Genomic DNA, 19,522 nt, shown 5'->3' with positions numbered 1-19,522 from the left:
TGCTACTTACTAGAGAAAGACAGTGGAACAGACAGACATTTCTGTGGGATTTTCCTGTGGGAAATCTGTGGGATCCGTGGGAGAGATACTGTCAAATTTTCAAATGTCCTGTAGTCTTTCGTGACGTTAGCGCTACTGAATTGGTTTTGCAAGCAGTCGGCTGTGATGCTGCGAAGGAAAGAGTGTGGCCCTGTCAATGGAGCAGATTAAAAGAAGCTGTTAGGGGATGGAAGAGAGATGTGTCTTTACTCAATTTTTTTTTTCCTCAGCCTCTTTCTTACTTCTCTTCTCCCTCTACATAAAGCAACTGATCAAGAACCAACAAATTGCTCCTTAAACTTTAAAAAATTGTGTTTGCTTTCTCTCATCTGCCCCAGATGGAGTGCCAATTTCCACTGAATTCAAATACATATTTGCTCATTTTAGATCCATAGATCACCATCATTCCGTTTTGTTAAGTCCTGTGAAAGTTTTAAATTTCCACTTTAAGAGGATGAAATATCTACAGGGGAATAACCTTCACTCAAAATCAGATTGTTACTCATTTTCCCCAAATGTGTATTAACTTGCTTTTAATTTTTGAAAAGTCTGAAGGGAAGTATGCATTGGACAATTCAAATTATTTGAAATCACAGTTATGAAATTTTCTGAAATTCTAACATTGAGCTATTCAATTCTGTTTTCCTATTCTGAGAAAGAGGCTGACATGTTAATAGCAAATCAGCACAGCACTGTCCCACTTTTAACTTCAGTAGTGTCAAAGTAGTATTGTATGTCTTTTTTTTTTTTTTTTTTTCCTTGCTAGAAAGGATGTCAGGAGTTAACTAACACTTTAAGCTATTATTAAATCAACTTTGAATTCAATTTTGAGACTATAATTTGCACTGTGATGGGAGGGAAGAATCTTAGTTCTACTTAAATATTCTGTCACATGAAAAACTTATTTTTTACTTTAGATAGTGAATTATCATCTATGGAGATGTCATAAAAGGAGCAGTTAGGTCAGGTCACCTAAAGAATTGCCACCAAGGAGTTTAAGTGAAACAGGTTTAATATGAAGTTGTGGAAATGTGACTGCACAAGATTCAGTGGTAAGGGTCACTCTGTTACTTATTACATGGAGTAAATACAGAGAGAAATTAAGTTGACATCATAGAATCATTTAGGTTGGTAAAGACCTCTGAGATCACCAAGTCCAGCTGTTAACCCAGGACTGCCAAGTCCGTCACCAAACCATGTCACTAAGCACCACATCTGCATGCTTTTTAAATACCTGTAGGGATGGTGATTCCAGCACCTCCCTGGGCAGCCTGTTCCAATGCTTGACCACCCTTTCAGTAAAGATTTTTTTCCTGCTACCCAACCTAAACCTGCCATGGCACAATTTGAGGCCATTGTCTCTTGTCCTGTTGCTTGTTACCTGGGAGAAGAGACTGACCCCCACCTGCCTACAGCCTCCTCTCAGGCAGTTGTAGAAAGTGATAGGGTCCCCCATGAGACTCCTTTTCTCCAGTCTAAGCAATTCCAGTTCCCTCAGCTGCTTCTGGTAAGACTTATTGTGTAGACCTTTCAGCAACTTTGTGGCTGGACATGCTTCATCACCTCTGCATCCCTCCTGTAGTGAGGGGCCGCCAAATAAAGTCAGAATACAGTTGGAAACAGTTTATAGAGATCAAAGGTATAAAAGGGTAAAGGAGATCCTCCCGTTGACTCACAAGGTTCAGAGTAGATCCCCTGGCTTTCTAAAATCTCGTAGAACCTAGGTGCAGCTGGATCTATTCCTAGGCTCAGACTTGGACAATGGCTTAGATTAAAGGGGAGAGTGAGAGAAAGAGAAAGCTTGTTCATAGTTCAAGATTATTACTAAGATTTTAGCAGCAAATCAATAAAATCTGTTTTAAATCACAAAAGTTACATAATAAACCTTCTTCAAGGTTTATCAAGCTTCAAGCTTGCAATACATATTACAGCAAAGGTGTATTTACTACAAGTTTGCCCTTGAGTTCAGTGAAATACTCAGTGTTTTAGGGGTTTGCATTCCTCAACAGGCAGAGGTGTTAGCCTTGAGGAGCAGGAGTATCAGCCCAGGCCCCATCATCACTTTTCCGTGATGGCCCCCCTAGTATTGCAAACTTAGCAGTTTGTGAGCTCTGAGCAGTGTCCTCCTGCTCAGAGGGAGATGCTGGTCACAGCCCACAGTGGTCCAGGAGAGCTCAGAAGGGTCTCACTTTGGGACTGCTGTTTATAACGTTGTGAGATGGTTGGCTGTAGTCATCAGCAAATTTCCTTCACACCTGCAACCTGGGTTGGTAATTTTCTCAAAAATTCTAGGAACAATATATAATTCTACTTGGTTACAACTCAGGCTGTGATCTGGCAGGAGCATTATGAGGTTGTTAGGGAGTAACTGGTTATTTTCATTCTTCTTCCCTCCGTGTACCAGTCAACAGGAGTTCCAGTACAGACGGTGCCATTCTCTGCCTTAGCAGAGTAGGAGTAACTGGTACAGTCAAGGGGTGCTTAACCACCCAACTCATTACTCAAGGCATGGCAGCCTAACCAGTACCTCCTCTGGGGTCATAGGATAGCCCTATAGAGAAGGGGGAGTAGTGCACCACTGCAGGTGGTAACAGCATTTGAAGAGAAACTGTACTTCAATATAATTGTCTAAATTTGAAGTAATTATTAAAAATTTTACTATAAGCAGTAAACTATCATTCTTCCCTATCTAAAAGGGCAAAAATACTTTGGAAGCCATTCAAGAATAACCTTCTGTTAATTTTGTTACAACAGTTGCTTATCTGATCTCCAAAATGACTGATGTGGTAACATAAAAATGACATAACAGCTCTTCTTTTTTTTTTCTGTAATCATCATCTGTTGGCTTAGAGAAACACAACACTGAAGAGAAAAATAATTTAATACAAAAAAAATTAGCTTAAATTTTTCATTACTGTGTTGGGAGTGAAAAGAGATTGTAAGGTGGCAAAAATCAGATGTGCATTGTGAGAACAAAGCTAAGTAAATAGGGAATAATGTTTGGCTGCATGGGAGATGTGAAGAGTCTCATAGTTAGAACCACAGGTAATGCACAGGAGAACAATACTTGTGCATTGCAATTGCAAGCAACTAATCGGAGTGGATAGAGATTGTGTTACAGTTGTAAAATACATGTAGAAGGAAACAATAGACAGAGGTACAATTCAGGGATTCCTTTATTTGCCCAGGGTAGTAACTCTTAAAACTGCTGAGAATAATGTTGAGCTAATATGTGTCATAATTGTTATATAAACTAGAGGGAGAAAATGCTTAGAATCTAGAAAATAGTGGTGTTGGGTTTTTTTTAATTTTGCTCATTATAGAAATAATGGCTACTCTTTACCACAGCAGTGAAAAAAGTGTATTACAGTAAAACTCTTTAAAGCTGCATTATAAATAAAAGCTTACTGGTTTTAGTACTACATTTGATGCTGAACAAATGTAAAAGTAAAAAACAAACCAGCTTGTTGAGGTGGGTAACACAAAACAGAGATAGAAATGTTCTTTAAGGAGGGGAAGTATTCTAGAGTAAATTGGAAGTCCAGTTCTGTGTGCTATTTCTTGAAGTAGTGACTTTCATTAGGGCACTACATAGTGTTTTTAAGTGTTAGAGTGCATCATTGTGTGTGTGTTTTGGTAGGATATTTTGTCTTTAAAATGTAACGATCCCCAAATGGGCGATGAATGCACATAAGTACATGCACTCCTCTTTTTTTGAACTCTGATCTATGAATGTGTTTCCACTTGTGTTCCTGTTACCACCGACTGTATTGTGTAACCTGTCTAGTTTTAGTGCAGCAGTTTATCAGTCTTATTAGCTGCAGTTTTGACTGTGGTTCCTCCTCCTTCCATGTACGTCAGCCCTTGCTTGCTTTGAATCACTACGTCTCATGTTGTTTCGGGCCTGCTGGGTTCTTCTGATCTCTGTTGTTTGATCCGTTCTAGTCGTAGCTAAGAATTCTGGCAGTTGCTTTTTTGGTGGGAGTGCATGTGAATCGGAGCGTCAGGGGCTGTTTTAATATATGGACCACACAATTTATAAAACAAAAGAATCAGAGCAACCTGAGTTATTCTGGTAGGAAATAGTTTCATTCCTGCACAGTGCCCCTCCCACCCCTTTCTGGTGTGTGTGTTTTGGTTTTTGGGTTTTTTTTGGTGCTGAACTATTAGGTGTTGCAGATTGCCTGAATTTATCTGCAAGCAGTCAGATGGAGAGTCTCGTTAATAGATGAGAACTTGTGTATTGAAGTACTGCATATTTAGAGCAGTGCAGCTTGCTTGTTTAAAAACCTTTGGTATCTGCTGCAGATGCCTGCATAGTCTAAGGAGTGGCTTCCTGGCTGCATTGTACATGAATTGCCAAACACCATGAGAGCAGTTTTGTCCTGGAATGCCAAAATGCATTGAATCCGTTCAGGAAGCAACATATGTCAAATGAATAAAAATATCACACTCATGTAAAACAGAATGTGATAGTTGTGTTTTCCAAATCTGGTCTCTTTCCTGAATTAAGGGGTTAAAAAGGACGTTTTGTACTGAAGGTAGTATTAAGTGCCATTAGCTCACAATTGCTGCTGTTCCCCACCGTTGGTTTCCCCATACCCTATTTTTTCTTTTGATTAACATATCCCATAGATGGAAATTGAAACAAGAAGGCTATCAGTAGGGGTGTTGTATAGGAAAGACAGTATTGTTTTCCTTCTTGAATATTTAGGCCTGTGCGCAGTATACAGGGGTTTTGGTAGTTGTTTTTTCTGTGAGTATCGGGTGTTGGTTTTGTCTTGTCTTTTTTTTTTTTTTATAAGACTTGCAGTTTATGTGTTTCTTTACATCTCTACGAGAGTTCTATGTAACTGCCTGATACTTCAGGTAGAAAGCCAGGGTTGATGAAAATAAAAATGGGCAGTGAAGGTTGCTGCTTCTGCCCCACCTCTTAATTCCAGCAGGTTCTCAAGACAGGTAGTGGGAACACTTACAACTAACAGCTCCAAATACTGCAGGATTTTATTATGATAAAGAAACAAGCCCAGGGCAGAGTGGGTTTTGTTTTGTATTGTTCCTTGTTTGCAAAGGATTCCCCCTAGTTGGAAGGCAAAGATACTAAAAATTGCATTGACAAAAAAATCCATGTCTTTCTAGAAGCTGCATTTCCATCTGGTCAGTTTCTAACTAATATTTTGCATGATTTTTCTTATCTGAAATAATTTTAAAGCATTGATTTTATAGCTTTCTTAAACGCAGAAGAATGAATTATGTATCTTTAAAGCAATTCTTCTTGTTCTTTCTGAATGTTGTTCTTTTTTTCTTTTCCATCAGTATGATTAGGCATACAGTTAAAAATTAACTTCAGTGAATTGTTAATGTGATGTCCTTATTGTTCTGTCTTGTGTAAGGAGTGGTAAGTCTCTGAAAGAGGAGAGAGACAAGCATTTTCTTTTTGTAGCTGTGGAAGGCATGGATGAAATGCTTAATAAAGAAGCTTCATCTGGAGCCTGGCTGTAACAGAGGCAACACCACCATCATTTCTATGCGCTTTTTTTTTTGGTGATAGTAAGAGCTCAGTTGTGAAGCAAAGGTAGAAGCTTGATACGCTTCTGTCACCTGGATTGAAAGAGGAGACGCTGGTGTTTCTTTTTTTTGTTCTAAATTCTACCTTTCCAGCTCCCTGAAATTTTTAGCTGTCCCATGGTAATGATACTACCAGCTAAGGATGTGCTCATCTGCTAAGAAATGAGGCATACAGTCCAATACAACTACTGGTTGTTTCTCTCTAGATCTGCATCAGCTGGGTTCTCATGTGCTTTTGTATTTGTTCTGGCTGTCCACCTGTCTTCCCTGATTGTGATGTGTGTTGGCTTGTTTGGTTTCAGCCTTCTTTGACATGTGAGAAAATCTGTAGAAACATGTTCAGGTATACAAGCACTTTTGTCCTTCTCGGCTTTTACTCTTCTGCGAGGTGAGGTGTTTATCTTCACAACTTATTCCAATGTTTCTACTCATCTCCCAGATAATTGGTGGCTACAGCACTGCTCTGTAGCTATTGAATTGTAGGAAGTACCAGAAATAGTAGTGCGAAGAAATGTTCCATCAGGCCTGTGTTTTCATTCCGTCGTTTTGCGTTTTTAAAATGTAGTTCTAGTGTGCCATAGCAAGTATCTGTTATCTGTGTGTGTCCCCCTCCTCCCCCTGCTTAGAGGTATCTGCTATTTCTCTAGAGTCTGGCCTGGTTTGCTGTCATTTTCATTGTGAAATAGCAAGTTAAAAACTTACTCCTAGTTCAGTTCTTGTCATCACTAGTAACAAGCATTCATTTTTACATGGACTTGGAAATCAGTTCACACATAGGTGTTCAGGTTGCGCTTGCTGTTATTGTGTTAATCAGTTCCACAAAACCCGTAACACAAGGTTGGGTTTTGCTGCTCAGAACCTGTAAATGATGACAAATTGCAGTATACTTGCAACAGATATAATATGTTGTCTTTTCTCACTGTTTGACCAGCTTTAACTGTCATCAAGGCTGTTGCCATTTCTAGTTTTAATAGACAAGGAAGGCTATGGAGTCTGCTGATTTTTTTATTTTTATTTTTTTTTGCTCTTTGGAGTTCATTCCAAATTTTCTGCTAACATCTTTCTGTGGTGTTGATAGCATTGTAGAACCAACTTTATGGATTTACCCAGTATAACTTCTGTTACCCGTCCTTTAAACAGTTATATTGATTTTTTTTTAAAGGTGTATTGCAACTTAATTCTACTCTGTGATTTAATTAATATACATGGCATATATTTGTTGGGACTTAGAAAAGCATATTGGTTGTTACACTTTGTGTAATCCTTGTGTTTTCTCCCTGAACATGCCCTTTCTCCTTGGGCTCCCCAAGACATTGATAATGTTGACTTGGGAGCAGACCAGAAGACAGCATCCATGGAAGGATTTTTTTTTAATTAAAAAAGAGCTCTTTCCATTTCTTCCTATCAGGATTTACTGTTAAGTGTGATTTTCAGGTACATGATGTGGGTGGGTCTTAGTTCATCAGTTAATAGGAGAGGCAGTAAAATAGGAATTTGGATGAGAAGCTTGTGTGCATGCAGAGATTGGTTTTGTCCATATCAGTTATTAGCCTTGCTTTAAATCCAGACAGCTACAGCCTAACACAAACTGTCTGGCTACGTGGACTTCATGGGGGAGAAAATTGTCTTTCCTGTTAAGATTGGAAGTAGGGTACATTCTGATCTTAAGTATTGGGCATCACCTGCTGTAAAGTGGCAGCTTCTGATGCCATAGGAGGCTTGAGGTGCATCTTGTGTGTCTTCAGTTGCTTTTTAAGAGCACTGGGGCAGGTAAAAGTTGCATCTGGGAGATCAGTGGCACTGTTGTGTATTTCAAACCTCAGTTTTTCTTTTTACGAATCTGTTCAGTATTCAGGGTTTGAATTACAGGTTGATATTCACTGTAATATTAAAGTTAAAAATTGTAGAAAAATACTCAATTAGCCCCAGCTGAACAAATAAAACTCTTTATCATGAGCACTTCTTGACAGGGGCACCTTCTTGTATTGGTCACTTCGTAATTTAGGAGGGGTTTTCCTTTGGTTAAAAGAAAGTAAGTGTAAGTAAATTTTTAACTTATGTTGGGGATGGTGGTCTGTTTTGTATACTTTAGTTTCATTCCCTCAAGCCTTTTATAAATGTAAAGCATTGCTTTGTAGGCAAGTAGTTGACTTTTTATTGTAAAAAGTATGCAACACTTGTTTGTGGAAGGGTGTCTTGCAGTTAAAAAGACCACATCCTGTAAACACTTCTTTCAGTTCTGAACTCGGAGTGTAGAACATGATCTGCTAATATAGTCACTCTCTGGAACAGGCGTCCTCAAACTGTTTAACCAGGGGTCCGGCGCGCGGCTGCAGTGGCAGGCAGTCATCTGCGGCTGCTTGGTTTCCCCCCCCAACCCCCAGCGGGGGGGGGGCAGGGGGGTCTGTAAATACCGGGGGCGGTTTGAGGACCCTGGGGGCCGTATCCAGCCGGTGGGCTGTAGTTTGAGGACCCCTGGTCTGGACTATAACTATTTACTGACCTGACTGACTTGTTACTTCTTGGTTGCCTGTTGATTTTGACATGATAATTTTTCTTTTTTAAGTTACTCCTCCTTGTCCCCTCCCTGAACTGCTTGTCTTCACTGGTTGATTCTGTCAGGGAAAAACCCACCAAAATGATGAATCCAAGGCAGACTGAATTATAAAATGGGACCCACATGAATGAATGCTCACAACAGCACATGCTGGTAGCAAAATTCAAATATGCTTGCGTTACGTTTCTTGATACATCTTTTTCATGCTAAGAAAAATACTGGTAATAATGAAGTTACCACCTTCACTTTAAAGGAGTCTTAATTTAGAAAGCCTGTACTGAATGTATAGTCTTACATTCTGCTGCATCTCCTCTGACAGTAGGCAGTACGCTTCCTCTTTCCTTCCTGTGCGGGTCCTTTGCTTCGTATCTGAAGAGGTGGTATTGAAGGTCAGTAGTTGATGAGCAAGCTTATCTAATTAGAAAAAAATTCCCCTGATACCTTGCAGGTTTAGGCTTTTTGGGTCTGTTACTAATTGGACTCATGGCATGGTTATGCAAATCCTAGACATAATAAAAGGCAGGTATGATGGGAAAGCAGGGCTTACTCTTAGCAGTCTGTAGTTTGAATTAAGCACAATGGGAATTCACTTGTCTTTTGATTTCCAGTTGCTGGTTTGGAATAGTCTTTCACTTGGTCACGGTAAATGTAAATGTTGGTCTTCATCATCACTGATTTGATCCTCAATAATCCTTCCTTAAAAGTCAGAAGTTTGTTAAAATCTGGAATACTTGCTCAGTTATATCTCTTTTGGGGCAGATTTAGCCTACCATCTCCTATCTTTCCTGCTTTTTTGCCATATGCTGGTTGACTTTCTAGACCAGGGGTCCTCAAACTACGGCCTGTGGGCTGGATATGGCCCCCCAGGGTCCTCAATCGGGCCCCCGGTGTTTACAGACCCCCCCCAGCCCCTTCTGCTGGGTGTTGGGGGGGGAAACCAAGCAGCCGCAGATGACTGCCTGCCACTGCATCCGCGCCGGCCCCCTGGTTAAACAGTTTGAGGACGCTTGTTCTAGACTTTGGTCAGTAGGCTGGGAACTTCATGCCTGTCTGTAAAGTGGTTGGTAATTGCTGCAGGGGTGGAGAGTAACTTAACAGCAGTAAGAACTGAAATTGTAAAAGGAGAAGCAGCAATGAAGGTCTTATGAAAGCTACTTTGCAGAGGACTTACTCTTGAGACTAGAAATTTCTGGTGGCTGTATGTGTTTCGTTGTCTGGAGGGATCTCCTGATTGACATCTGTAGGTTAACAGTATTTTATTGTGGGATGCTCTGCTTTCAAATTAGGCCCCAAGGCTAGTGTTGTTATCAAAATCTTGGAATGAAGAACTTATCGACACCAATGTGATGTAGGTAAGCAGACATGTCTTCATTAACGGTCAGGTGTGTGAGTGAGTTTTCTCACAATCAACGCACACCAAGTTTCAAAGTCAGACACCATATATAGAACTTATTCATGCATATTCATTAAGTATTCATGCATAATCATGCTGTTTCCCCAAAATCATTAACATATTCTCCTCCCATATCCGATTCTGCACAGTAAAGGTTAGAAAGGTCCAGAAATGGGTCTGGGGTACGATTTGGGTAGGTGGTATATGAGTCGGTGGTCGCAATCTCCCCCTGCCGGAATTACCTTTTACTAAAGTTCACGGTTTCTTGGCAGGTAACTACAAGCTGTTCCAGTCGACTCTTCCCAGTTCCCATTAATCCTATATTCTGACATTTCAATACACTTTCTACATACGGAAGACTAGTTAACTACAAAGAAACCTTTCAAACCCTAAATTTATTACCTAAGTTTTAAACACTGATTCTAGCCCATTCTTCTGGCCTTGATACAAGACTGTACAAAGGATTTCATAACAGCTTTTACTGTGCAACTATAAATTTCATTAAAATATATTTCTTATCCCTCTATATTTCTATTAAAATTATTTTATAAAATAAAATAAAGTCATTAATCTTAACTTATTAACAAATCTGTAACAGTGTGAGTGGACAACTGACAGGTGATGGGCAGTCAGTATGATTAGTAAACAAGTTCATATGTATTATCACTGGTAGAATGATGGACTCGGAAATGCCTGTCACTGGTAGTGTGGGATGCCATTACTGTATTTTACTTTTTTTCTCAGATGGGCAATGTAGAGGAATTAAAAGTGCAACATAATTTAGGGAAAGAATAGAAAGCATTTGGCTTCATCATTCTAAAACCTTGTGGGAATTTGCCACCCAGGTGTGAAGGTGCTGTGCGACCATAGTGTGGAGCCATGTATAGTAGTCTCACTTGGCCGTCCTGCACTCATGCAGTGCAGGCAGCAAAGCTTCTGATATTTCTCTCCTTTCTCTCAGAAGAGCCAAGCCCATACAGTAGGGAGGAGGTGACATTGACGGGATTGAGGTAAACAGAAACACATTTTTCCTGTGTTGGTGCCAGCTTTTTAAGAGACACTGATACTGTGCTTATCTCTGCTTCTCTGGAGAGGCTAGAGCGGAGTGATGTGGGAAAGCACTCATGAGCTTTTGTCCCTTTTCTAACAGAAGGCAGGAAAAGTATCCCAGTTCCTGTTGTCCCACATAAAATTAGTTTCCTGATATCTGACTTTTTAATGTTGTTCCCTGCAACACATTTCTTAGAGCCACTACATGAGAAACATTTAGGTTCATTTTTGTGGACTTTTTCCTTCTTCAGTCAGGCCGATGTTAGCAACAATTACTTCTGCAAGAGAGCTTAGCTGGATGCTGTTTGCTTACTGGAACAGTAACATGTCTGGTGGATAGTTTTGAAAATATCCTTAAGCAGATAAGATATTTTTTATGCCAGTAGATGTCTGTTTGTATGTCCTGCTATTTAATCTGCAAAATAACTATGTATCTTCTGATTGATAAGTATTTCCTATAGCACATCAGAGGAAACACTGATTGCTGGAAGGTAATTTCTGTTGCTAGGATGGAAACAAAGCTCAGCAGAATATATGAAGTCCCAAAATATTTTGAATGTTATGTTTGAGATAGAAAAACTAACACGTAAGTTTTCAAATTACGTAGTAACAAGGATTAACCTGTGCAGGATTTGGAGATAGTGAATTCTTTCCTTTATGTAGTTTCAGAATGGTTGTCTTCTGCACACTTGAGAGGAACTACTGTAATGATACTAAATTCCCTGGGACTGAAATTTTGTCTTGGGAAAGTAAGATTTCGTTTCCCAAGACAAAATGTGCTGCAGAGTCTTTTTCTTTTTCCTTCCCCTACCACTCGGATTCAAAATATCCTAGGATTTTTCTTCACAAATACATTCACAGTCTAGTTAGGAATTACAAAATGAAATGTCTGTTGACCTTGCAAATGAGCATGAAAAAATTTTACATTTTTTCATGTTTCCTTCATGGGTCTACTTCATTTGTGAGAGTCTATATGTAATAGGAATTTAGAGCATTGCAAATAGGAATTGGCTCTGAAGCTGAGGGTGTGTATATCTTTTTTTGGCATAACTTCATATTTGTGTTCATCCCTCCCCATCTGAGTGAGTATGTGATTGAAATATCATGATCTGTATTAACTTTTTCTGTTTTTAAAGGTCTTTCTGCTGTGTTTTTCCCACTTAAATAATGAAGTAGTGTTTGTTTGTTTGCGTTTTTTTTGATACTCTAGTCATGTCTGGTTTGGAAGTCAGTCCCTTTTGAGGGACTGGAGTCTAGTTTCAGTGCATCTGTCATGTCTTAAAACACTGGGCAGAAAAGGTTCATGAAAGATAACTGTAGATATTTTTGAATTTTTTTATTCTGCTGTATGATTAGAATACAAATTGGACACTGCTGTTGGGGTATATGTGTATCTATTTATATCTATGTATCTTGAAATAAAAGGGAAAAATAGATATTTTAAGGTCCCTTAATTTTAAGATACAAAATAGAAATTACTCTCTTTGCGAAGATGATACATTTTTTGGTATCAAACCTGATACTTGGATATGAACTGCGAGTCTTGCATGCTAAAATTTCAGCCAATGGTGAGGCTGGGCTTGGTGAGATTAACATACACAGCTAAAGTGTGTTCCTTTCTTCCCCTCCCCTCAAGTCATTCATCTGGAGAATTTAGGATCCAGTGTCAAATTCATGTGTTCAAGTTGTGTAAAAACAAGTCCAGCTACAAAATGGAAAGTACTTAAGCTCACAAAATACCTGCAAGTTGATGCTCTCTCCTGTCAATCACCTTGCTTCCAGCTATCTTCCAGCAAAATTTCATATAGCTAGGTAGACCCTAACCTTTCGTGTCATAGGGTTATTGAAAAAGAAGGAACAACAGTTACAGAGGCCTAGAAACCAGAGTACAATGAGAAAATGTTCTTCTGGATTTTAATTCACAACTTTTTTTGAAAGGCAACATGATTTTCTCAGGTGTGGTAGCAAAGTAAAATCCTAGTTGATTGTTCTCATAATTGTCTTTGCAGCCACAAAAATACTGTCAGATGTTGTCTGCAAGGGAAGGTTTTGTGCAACAAAAATTCAACAGCACAAATTGTCTAGTTCTGAAAAGTCCTGGTTGTTCACAATTCTCTGAAATGAATTTATAACTCAAATGTAATATGGGTGTTTTTTCATACAATGACCTGCTCATCAGGGGTTTGAGTTGGAATGGGTTCTTGATGTTAATTAGGTAACACGTGTTTTAATTAAAAAATTGGGAGTATGTGATAATGAAAAAGCTAGAAGTAGACCGTAGCCATAGTTATACTTAATTTCCAAGTTACCATGTTGTGGGGAGAACTTGTGTTAGGGGAAGAAGTGCCAGAGCAAGTGATCTTTCTTTTTAGATGAGTAAAATGCTTATTTTCGTGTTCCTCCTCAACTCTTTAACTTTTGGGTCTAGCTTAACACTGAGCAGCACATGTAGCATGTAAGCCAGGGTAGTCAATCTTTTATTAGTGGAAAAAAATTACTAAATTTTTTACTTAGTACCAAGAAGGTGGTTAATGTTCTTGGGAAATGCATTGCAGTTGCCAGTGGAGTTAAACTGTCTTTGTAACTTTTGTAACAACATCTTATCAACAGTGGCAGAGAACAGAGAATGAAGGAGTGTTCCAGTCCTCTGTCTCAGTCCTTAGATAATGCATAGATAATGATCTTTTATGTAATGATAAGTACAATCGTCCATTGTTTGTATAGCCCTACAGTTACTGTATTCTTTCTCTTGCTACCTGGGATAGAGTGGAAGGGTCAGTGATTGAAGCAGTAATGGAGGGTGCTGCAGAATTCAAGACTCGATCTATCGAGTTGTCGTAGACCTGAACACATAATCTGGAGGAGTCAGTATGTTCAATAGTCCACTGTCTATCTGTAAGGATGCCCCTTACATCTCAAATTGAACTGAAAATTCACCCTGTGGGAGACGGCAGGGTAAGGGAGAGGGAAGGGAGAGCTTTTCTTAGTTAGGAGCCGGGAAAGCTGTTGCAGTCTTTACATCACAGAACAGCAGTTCCTAAGTGGGGTGTGTATAAAGGGAGTTGCTGGCCAGAAACATGATTTAATAGAATACTTATATTTATATATTTTTAGTCATGCAAAAATTTTGGCTGTAGGTGGGAAAGCAGTAGGAGAATTGCAGAAGGAAAGTTCCAGAGCCACCACTATAAGGGACAGCAACCAATTTTTTTATTCCTGAGCAAGCCAGGAAAGCAGCAATACAATCATCAACCCTGGCATCCTTCAGAGTTTCTAGCTGTGCTGGCCATTGTACCATGGGGAGCGGATATTAGCAATGTTTTGGAAAAGGTAGCTGAGATCTGTTGAACAGTTGTATTAGTATGGAGGTTTTAGAGTTTGTTAAATCTCAGAGTGTTCAGGAAGTGGCAAAACCAGTTATTTTAATGATGATTCTGTTGCTGCTATCTTAGAAACTTTAGGAATCATGAAACACTGTTTTGCAAATGTATATTGAATGCTTTATGAAAAACAGTATGCTAATCAGGATCTGATATCCTGAAGAATCTGTGTTTCAGAAAAGATTCTAGTTTTCAGCTTAGAAACCTAGATGTATTAGACACTTTTTTTATATATATATATATATTTTTTTTTTAGTGGGATATATTTGCTGTGTAAAAGCAGATGACAAGGCCATTTTTCTGTCATTTATCATCTTCTCTTTCTTACGTATTTTGGCACCTTACTTGAACTGGCTTCAACAAATTTTGTCAAGATGAGGCTATGGGTGTGCTCCATGTGCATCTTAGACTTACTGCATTATTCCGGCCTACTAGCCAGGACCACATAATAAAACTTTGTATCCTGAACATTCAGAGTATATGGCAATACTCTACAAAAGCTCATCAGACAGAACAAGCTTCTCAGTAATAGATCCAACTACTTGTAAGCAACTGTCTCTGTTCCTGCCAATGGCTGTGGCTGCAGACTTTCAGTAAAAACTAAATGAAAGGCAGCTGGCAGGTCCAATTAAAATAATTACAGCTTTTTTAAAGCCTCATCTATTGCAAAGAGATGTATTTCCCCATGAGGGCTGTGGAAGTATTAGTGGCAGTGTGGGTGGTACAGATTCTCTTTCAGAGAATGTGCTTGAGACTCAGCGGAACAGCAGTATTTGATGAGGAAGTGGAGGTCCTGCACCTGACTTCTTATTAGTTTTGGTTACATTTTGTTAACCTGATAACTGCATGAAAACTCCATTCATACGAGTTAACAAGAAAGGGAGCAGTTTTGAGCTCAGGCTTGCTAGCAATGCATATGTTTTGGTTTTGCCTGCCGTGGAAGGAGATTATAATAATTTCTACCTTTTTTGTGTTTTGGCACACTGCTTTCTCTGTTTGCGTGACTTTGAGACTTGGCAGAGGACAAAAATGAGTAATGGCAGAATGGTGGTTGTGGTGTTAAGTTACAAGTTACCACTTCTGTGTCTTGTGTTTAACTGGTGTAAAACAAAGTTGGTGTGTGGATTTGAAACTTAGTTTTTGTGCAAGGCCCCTTTATACCTGTCATCTTGAAAACACTTCTTAATTCTTTTTCACAGATGCATGTGGATGGTTTAGTAAACTGTTCTGCATTTTGGTGAATCTGTGGCCCAAGCTGAGAAACTGATTCAGACTCCCTACAGTGTGAATCGGCAGTAGTGGAGTGTTTCGGGTAGGTGATTGTCCAGATATGTTGAAGGAGATAAGGGAAAGAAATATTTTGGGCGAACTTCCTGTTTGAGTTACTCGACAACGTATTTCTCACACTCATAGGTGTAAGGACGAAAACCTTCTGTTTTACCTGCTGAATTTGTATTACCATAGCTTGTAGGGAAGATGAGTAAGAACTGTGAATTGTGGTTGTGTTGGGTCAGTAAGTGCTAGTGGGTGGTCGCTGCAGTGGCATGGTCTGTCATGCTTGGGCCACAGAACATGCTCTGTGTGTGTCTGTAGCCGTACCATGTTGATACAGCTCTGTGAGCATTTGTGGAGAGGCGAACCTGGCTTCCTTGCTTCTGCTATAATTTTCTGCATTATTTGTTTACTTTGAGTGCTACATAAGGTATGCAAGGTAGTAACCGGTTTTATGGTGATGTATTCAGGTAGCTCTGTGCAAAAAATAAAAGCAGTTTCAAACACGCACTTCTGCCCCAAGTAGTAACTTAAATGCTATTATCCTATGTAGAGAAAGGTCAATATGATAATTGATAATTGATACATGATAAATGATAATAAAGGGGTTTTTTGTTACGGTGTTTTTTTGTCTGTTTGTGCTGGGAGGGGTGGCTTTGGGGTTTTTTTTCAGTTGCAAACCCCTAGTGTTTGTGTTCTGTGTGCTTGTTACATTGTTAGTGGTATGTTTTGGGGTAGGTGAGAATGAAGGGCGTGTGTTTTGGTGTGTGTGGGGTTTTTTGTGTGTGTTTTTGTTAAAAATTGGTTTTAATCCTGTAACTCAACAGTAAATACAAATAGTTCCTTGTAAAAAATTACAGCTACAATATAACCAGAATAATGTAGCATTTATTTTGGTAAGTATATACCATATTGAAGTGCCATAAAAATCTTCAGTAGAACACTGTATGTTTCAATCTTAATATACTGAAGCAGGATCTCCGGTAGGTAGGGTAGGTTTGAGGTTAATACACTGTCTTAATCCTAATTGGGACCATTGAGCAAACATGTTTTTCACTCTGTTCTCTCCATCTTTTGCTGTGATTCAAGAATGTAGGTAGAATACACTTGCAAATATCTGTAACTACCCACAAAAAATGTTTGACTTCTGAGAGGGGATAGCAAAAGTACTGTTTTAAATGCTTAAGGGTGTTGTAGAAATGATGTGCTTGGAAATGCAGGTGTCTTAACCAAATTTAAATTAGGAGCCATTATGAAAAGGTAGTATAAGTATTGGACCTTCTGCTTAAAAAATAATTTGCAGGGAAAGAGTGGATTTTTATAAAAAAGGTAGTAAAGAGAACAGGCGAAACTATTTTGAGGAGCAGTTTGGTTTTTTGAGAGGAAAATCCTAATTTTATTTGAAGTGCTGAATATTCTGTGTGAGGGCTGCAGAATTATTGTTTCTGTAAATTCTTGGTTACAGAAAATGGTATAAAGTGCCATTTTTCTCTGTTAAACTTCCGAGATGTCTTTCACAGTTATCTGACAAGTGAGTTATACTGTAAAGAAATCATCACAAAAGAGGAACAATTTTATCATGTGAATAGGCGGAGACTTCTAATAAGCTATTACTGTCTTGTTTACTGCCAAGCTAACAATAACAAAGCAGGGAGTTCAGGCAACAGTGCACAGCTTGGATTTAGAAGAGGTCCTTTCCTTTGTTATGCTATTTATATTGTTCAATAACATTCCCTATATGTGTAAGGGAACAGGCTTATACAAGTTTGAATGTTAAGAATAATTTTGTGCTGAATTAGAATCTTGTATTCTAGTTTCACTGTGGATCTGCTTGAATCTGCTTGTTTTCATATTGAAATGTTTAAGTCTTACTGAGATAATTCAAATGGAATGATTAATCCAAAGTTTATTTTTTGTTGCTGTGCAGTTGTTTGTTCTTATTTTATGTCTAGTCCCCTTTTCACTCCTAACTGTTGGTTCATTAGCAGACTTGATTAATGAGCCTTTATTGGGAGAAGGTCTTTACTAGCTAGGAATAGCAGGATTGGGAAGCAAATTCTGGCTTTGCAATAGGCTTGTGGCTGCAGGCAGATCTTAAATAGTTGAATTGTAAAGCATGCTATGATGAAGTATTTACTAGTTCTCTTGTGATACGTACTGTAACTGTTCCTGGCATTTTGTGATCCTCTTAGAGGCTTCTTAACGCCAATTGAGTGTGTGTTCTACAGCTTCTCAAAGTTTTGTAATGAGTAAAGTTTCTGGAAAAGGTGCTGTAATTTGTCAGGCTGCTAAATCCATGAGTGCACTGCTAAATGCTTAGGTCAAATGTGAAGGTAACCTATCGATGTGTATTTGCAGGTACTGAAATACATGGTTAACATACAGACCATAAATGAGTTCTTACTTGTGTATAGCTGCCATACATGAAAAACTTAAGACCAGAGGTTAAACATGAAAATTTGTCAGATTTTTCCCTTTTTTTTTTCTTTTGTAATCCAGAGTCCACCTAATAGATGAATTTGACAGCTCCCTAAAATCTTCACTTATACAGAATGTTGCAACTTCTTTTGAAATGGAGTATATTTGATCTTCTGACTATGCTATAAGGATGCAGTTCTGAAGCTGTGTGTAATAGAAATTAGTTAAGGAAAATCCTGTTTCATTGTCTTGCCATCAAGACTTCCATCTCAATAAAGAAATCAACATTAGTCAGAGAGGGCCCCCTGTATCCCATCCCTTCAGTATTCTTGTGGTTCCATTATTTCAATAGGTTTTGGACATACTCCAGGCTTCTTACATAAACTCTGGTTTGCATATTTACTCAGTGAACCCTCATAACTTGCTGATTCATTTCTCCTTGTAGCAATAAATGCTGGTCCAAATCTCCCCTCTATTGACAAGTTCTGGCATGAAGTGCCTGCTTAAACATATCTCAGGTGGTTCAGATTTGAAGGTTAATCCAGTCAGCAGCAGATCTGTGTTTATCTTGGCAATGCAATTCGGGAACTCTGTTCTGTCAGCCTGGTGTTCCCTGTAATGCAGAAGAGGTATGGACAAGCTGTCTTGATAGGTGAAATGATTCTCAAGCCCATGGCCATTTCAACATTAAAATATCTTAGATTGCTCTGCTGAATGTTATTTTAGTTTAAGAATTTATGAAGGGTAGTAGTTAGTTTGTGACTTAATGTGTGCACTGCAAGTCTGTCTGAAAACAAGGTTAGATTATCAGAAGGTTGGCTTGTATGGTAAACTTCCTGGTTGTCACATGGCCAGAATTGGATATTCTAAGGAAAACAGTGTTTACCCTCACTGCATCTAGGCAAATTTGTTTAATACTATGCAAAGGCTGGGTGTTGGGAAACTCCCTCTTTAATTGCATAAGCAGCTCCTGAATCCTATTTGTCAATTCAGCAACTAGGAAATAAAATTATTACACAGTACCATAAATGTGTGTGGTGGTTTCAGAGGAAATGCATGTGGAGAATACTTATTTAAATAGCATGGTGCATTCTGCCTTCCTCTTCCTCTTTCCTTTCTTGTGTTGTTTTCCAGCTACATTGTTCAATCAATACATAATTAAATGCTAACTAATGTGTGCAAGCAAACTTCCTTTTGACAGTTGTCCTTGAAGGTCTTGGCCAATGCAGTTTGCTGGTTCAAGAATGTCAGTGTCTCTTCCTTCAGTTAAGATATGGCTTCCCTGTCACTCACAGACCTCACTGTTTCCTCCTTTTCTTTTGTTTGTTGTTTTCCCCCCTCCCTACACCCCCAGATGTTTTCCCTAATGATGTAGTTGTGTCCGTTATAATATGAAACTGTTTTCCTAGTGATGAGAAGAAATGATGACAAGGCAGAAATGCCTAGTAAAATGCTTTACTTCCAGTGATGCCTTAAGCAGAACTGGGGAGAAGCTGTAGTGGATATGCCATAGTTTGTTTTTCTGCCAAAATACTTTCTTTTCTATGAAGTACAAATTGTATACATTTACAAATTAAATTGCGCAAGTTTATATGGAGTACAGATTTCTTCCAGTACTGTTACTGTCTCTGGAGGACCGTGTAACAGTGGTGTGGAGAGCTGCACAAGTAGAAGTCTACAACAGTATGAGGAAATACTGGCTGTCATTAAAGAGCGGAAAATGGAGCAGGCTAGTTTGCATTTAGCCAGCCTGCAGCAAGCTCAGGCCAAAGAAGCCTTGTACACAGAAAGCAAAAAGAATGAATTGCTTTTGATTTGTAGTGAAGGGGTAGTATGGGATGAGTG

The 19,522-nt window shown here is 38.9% G+C and overlaps 1 protein-coding gene and 1 long non-coding RNA gene across 14 annotated transcripts in view; one reads left to right on the top strand and one right to left on the bottom strand.

Moving 5' to 3' along the window:
• ERBIN (erbb2 interacting protein) overlaps nt 1-19,522 on the top strand; it is a 122,644-nt gene that overhangs the window by 8,954 nt on the left and 94,168 nt on the right. For 2 of the 13 annotated variants that reach the window (XM_037373211.1, XM_037373206.1), the window contains exon 1: nt 15,219-15,299. The exons of the other annotated variants lie outside the window; for them this stretch is intronic. The gene's annotated coding sequence lies outside the window, so the exon portion shown is untranslated. Of the gene's footprint in view, nt 1-15,218; nt 15,300-19,522 lie in introns of those variants that run through there. 13 annotated transcript variants of the gene reach the window in all.
• Nucleotides 1,305-3,250, bottom strand: LOC119141213. The gene is made up of 3 exons (XR_005101874.1): nt 3,237-3,250; nt 2,616-2,617; nt 1,305-1,400 (listed from the first exon to the last, which is right to left on the bottom strand). It is a non-coding gene; the product is annotated as an uncharacterized LOC119141213 (long non-coding RNA).

This window comes from Falco rusticolus, chromosome Z, assembly GCF_015220075.1.
Source record: "Falco rusticolus isolate bFalRus1 chromosome Z, bFalRus1.pri, whole genome shotgun sequence".
In the NCBI taxonomy this organism is placed as follows: domain Eukaryota; kingdom Metazoa; phylum Chordata; class Aves; order Falconiformes; family Falconidae; genus Falco; species Falco rusticolus.
The sequence above is the reverse complement of the archived record's forward strand: the minus strand, read 5'-3'. Positions and strand labels throughout refer to the sequence as shown.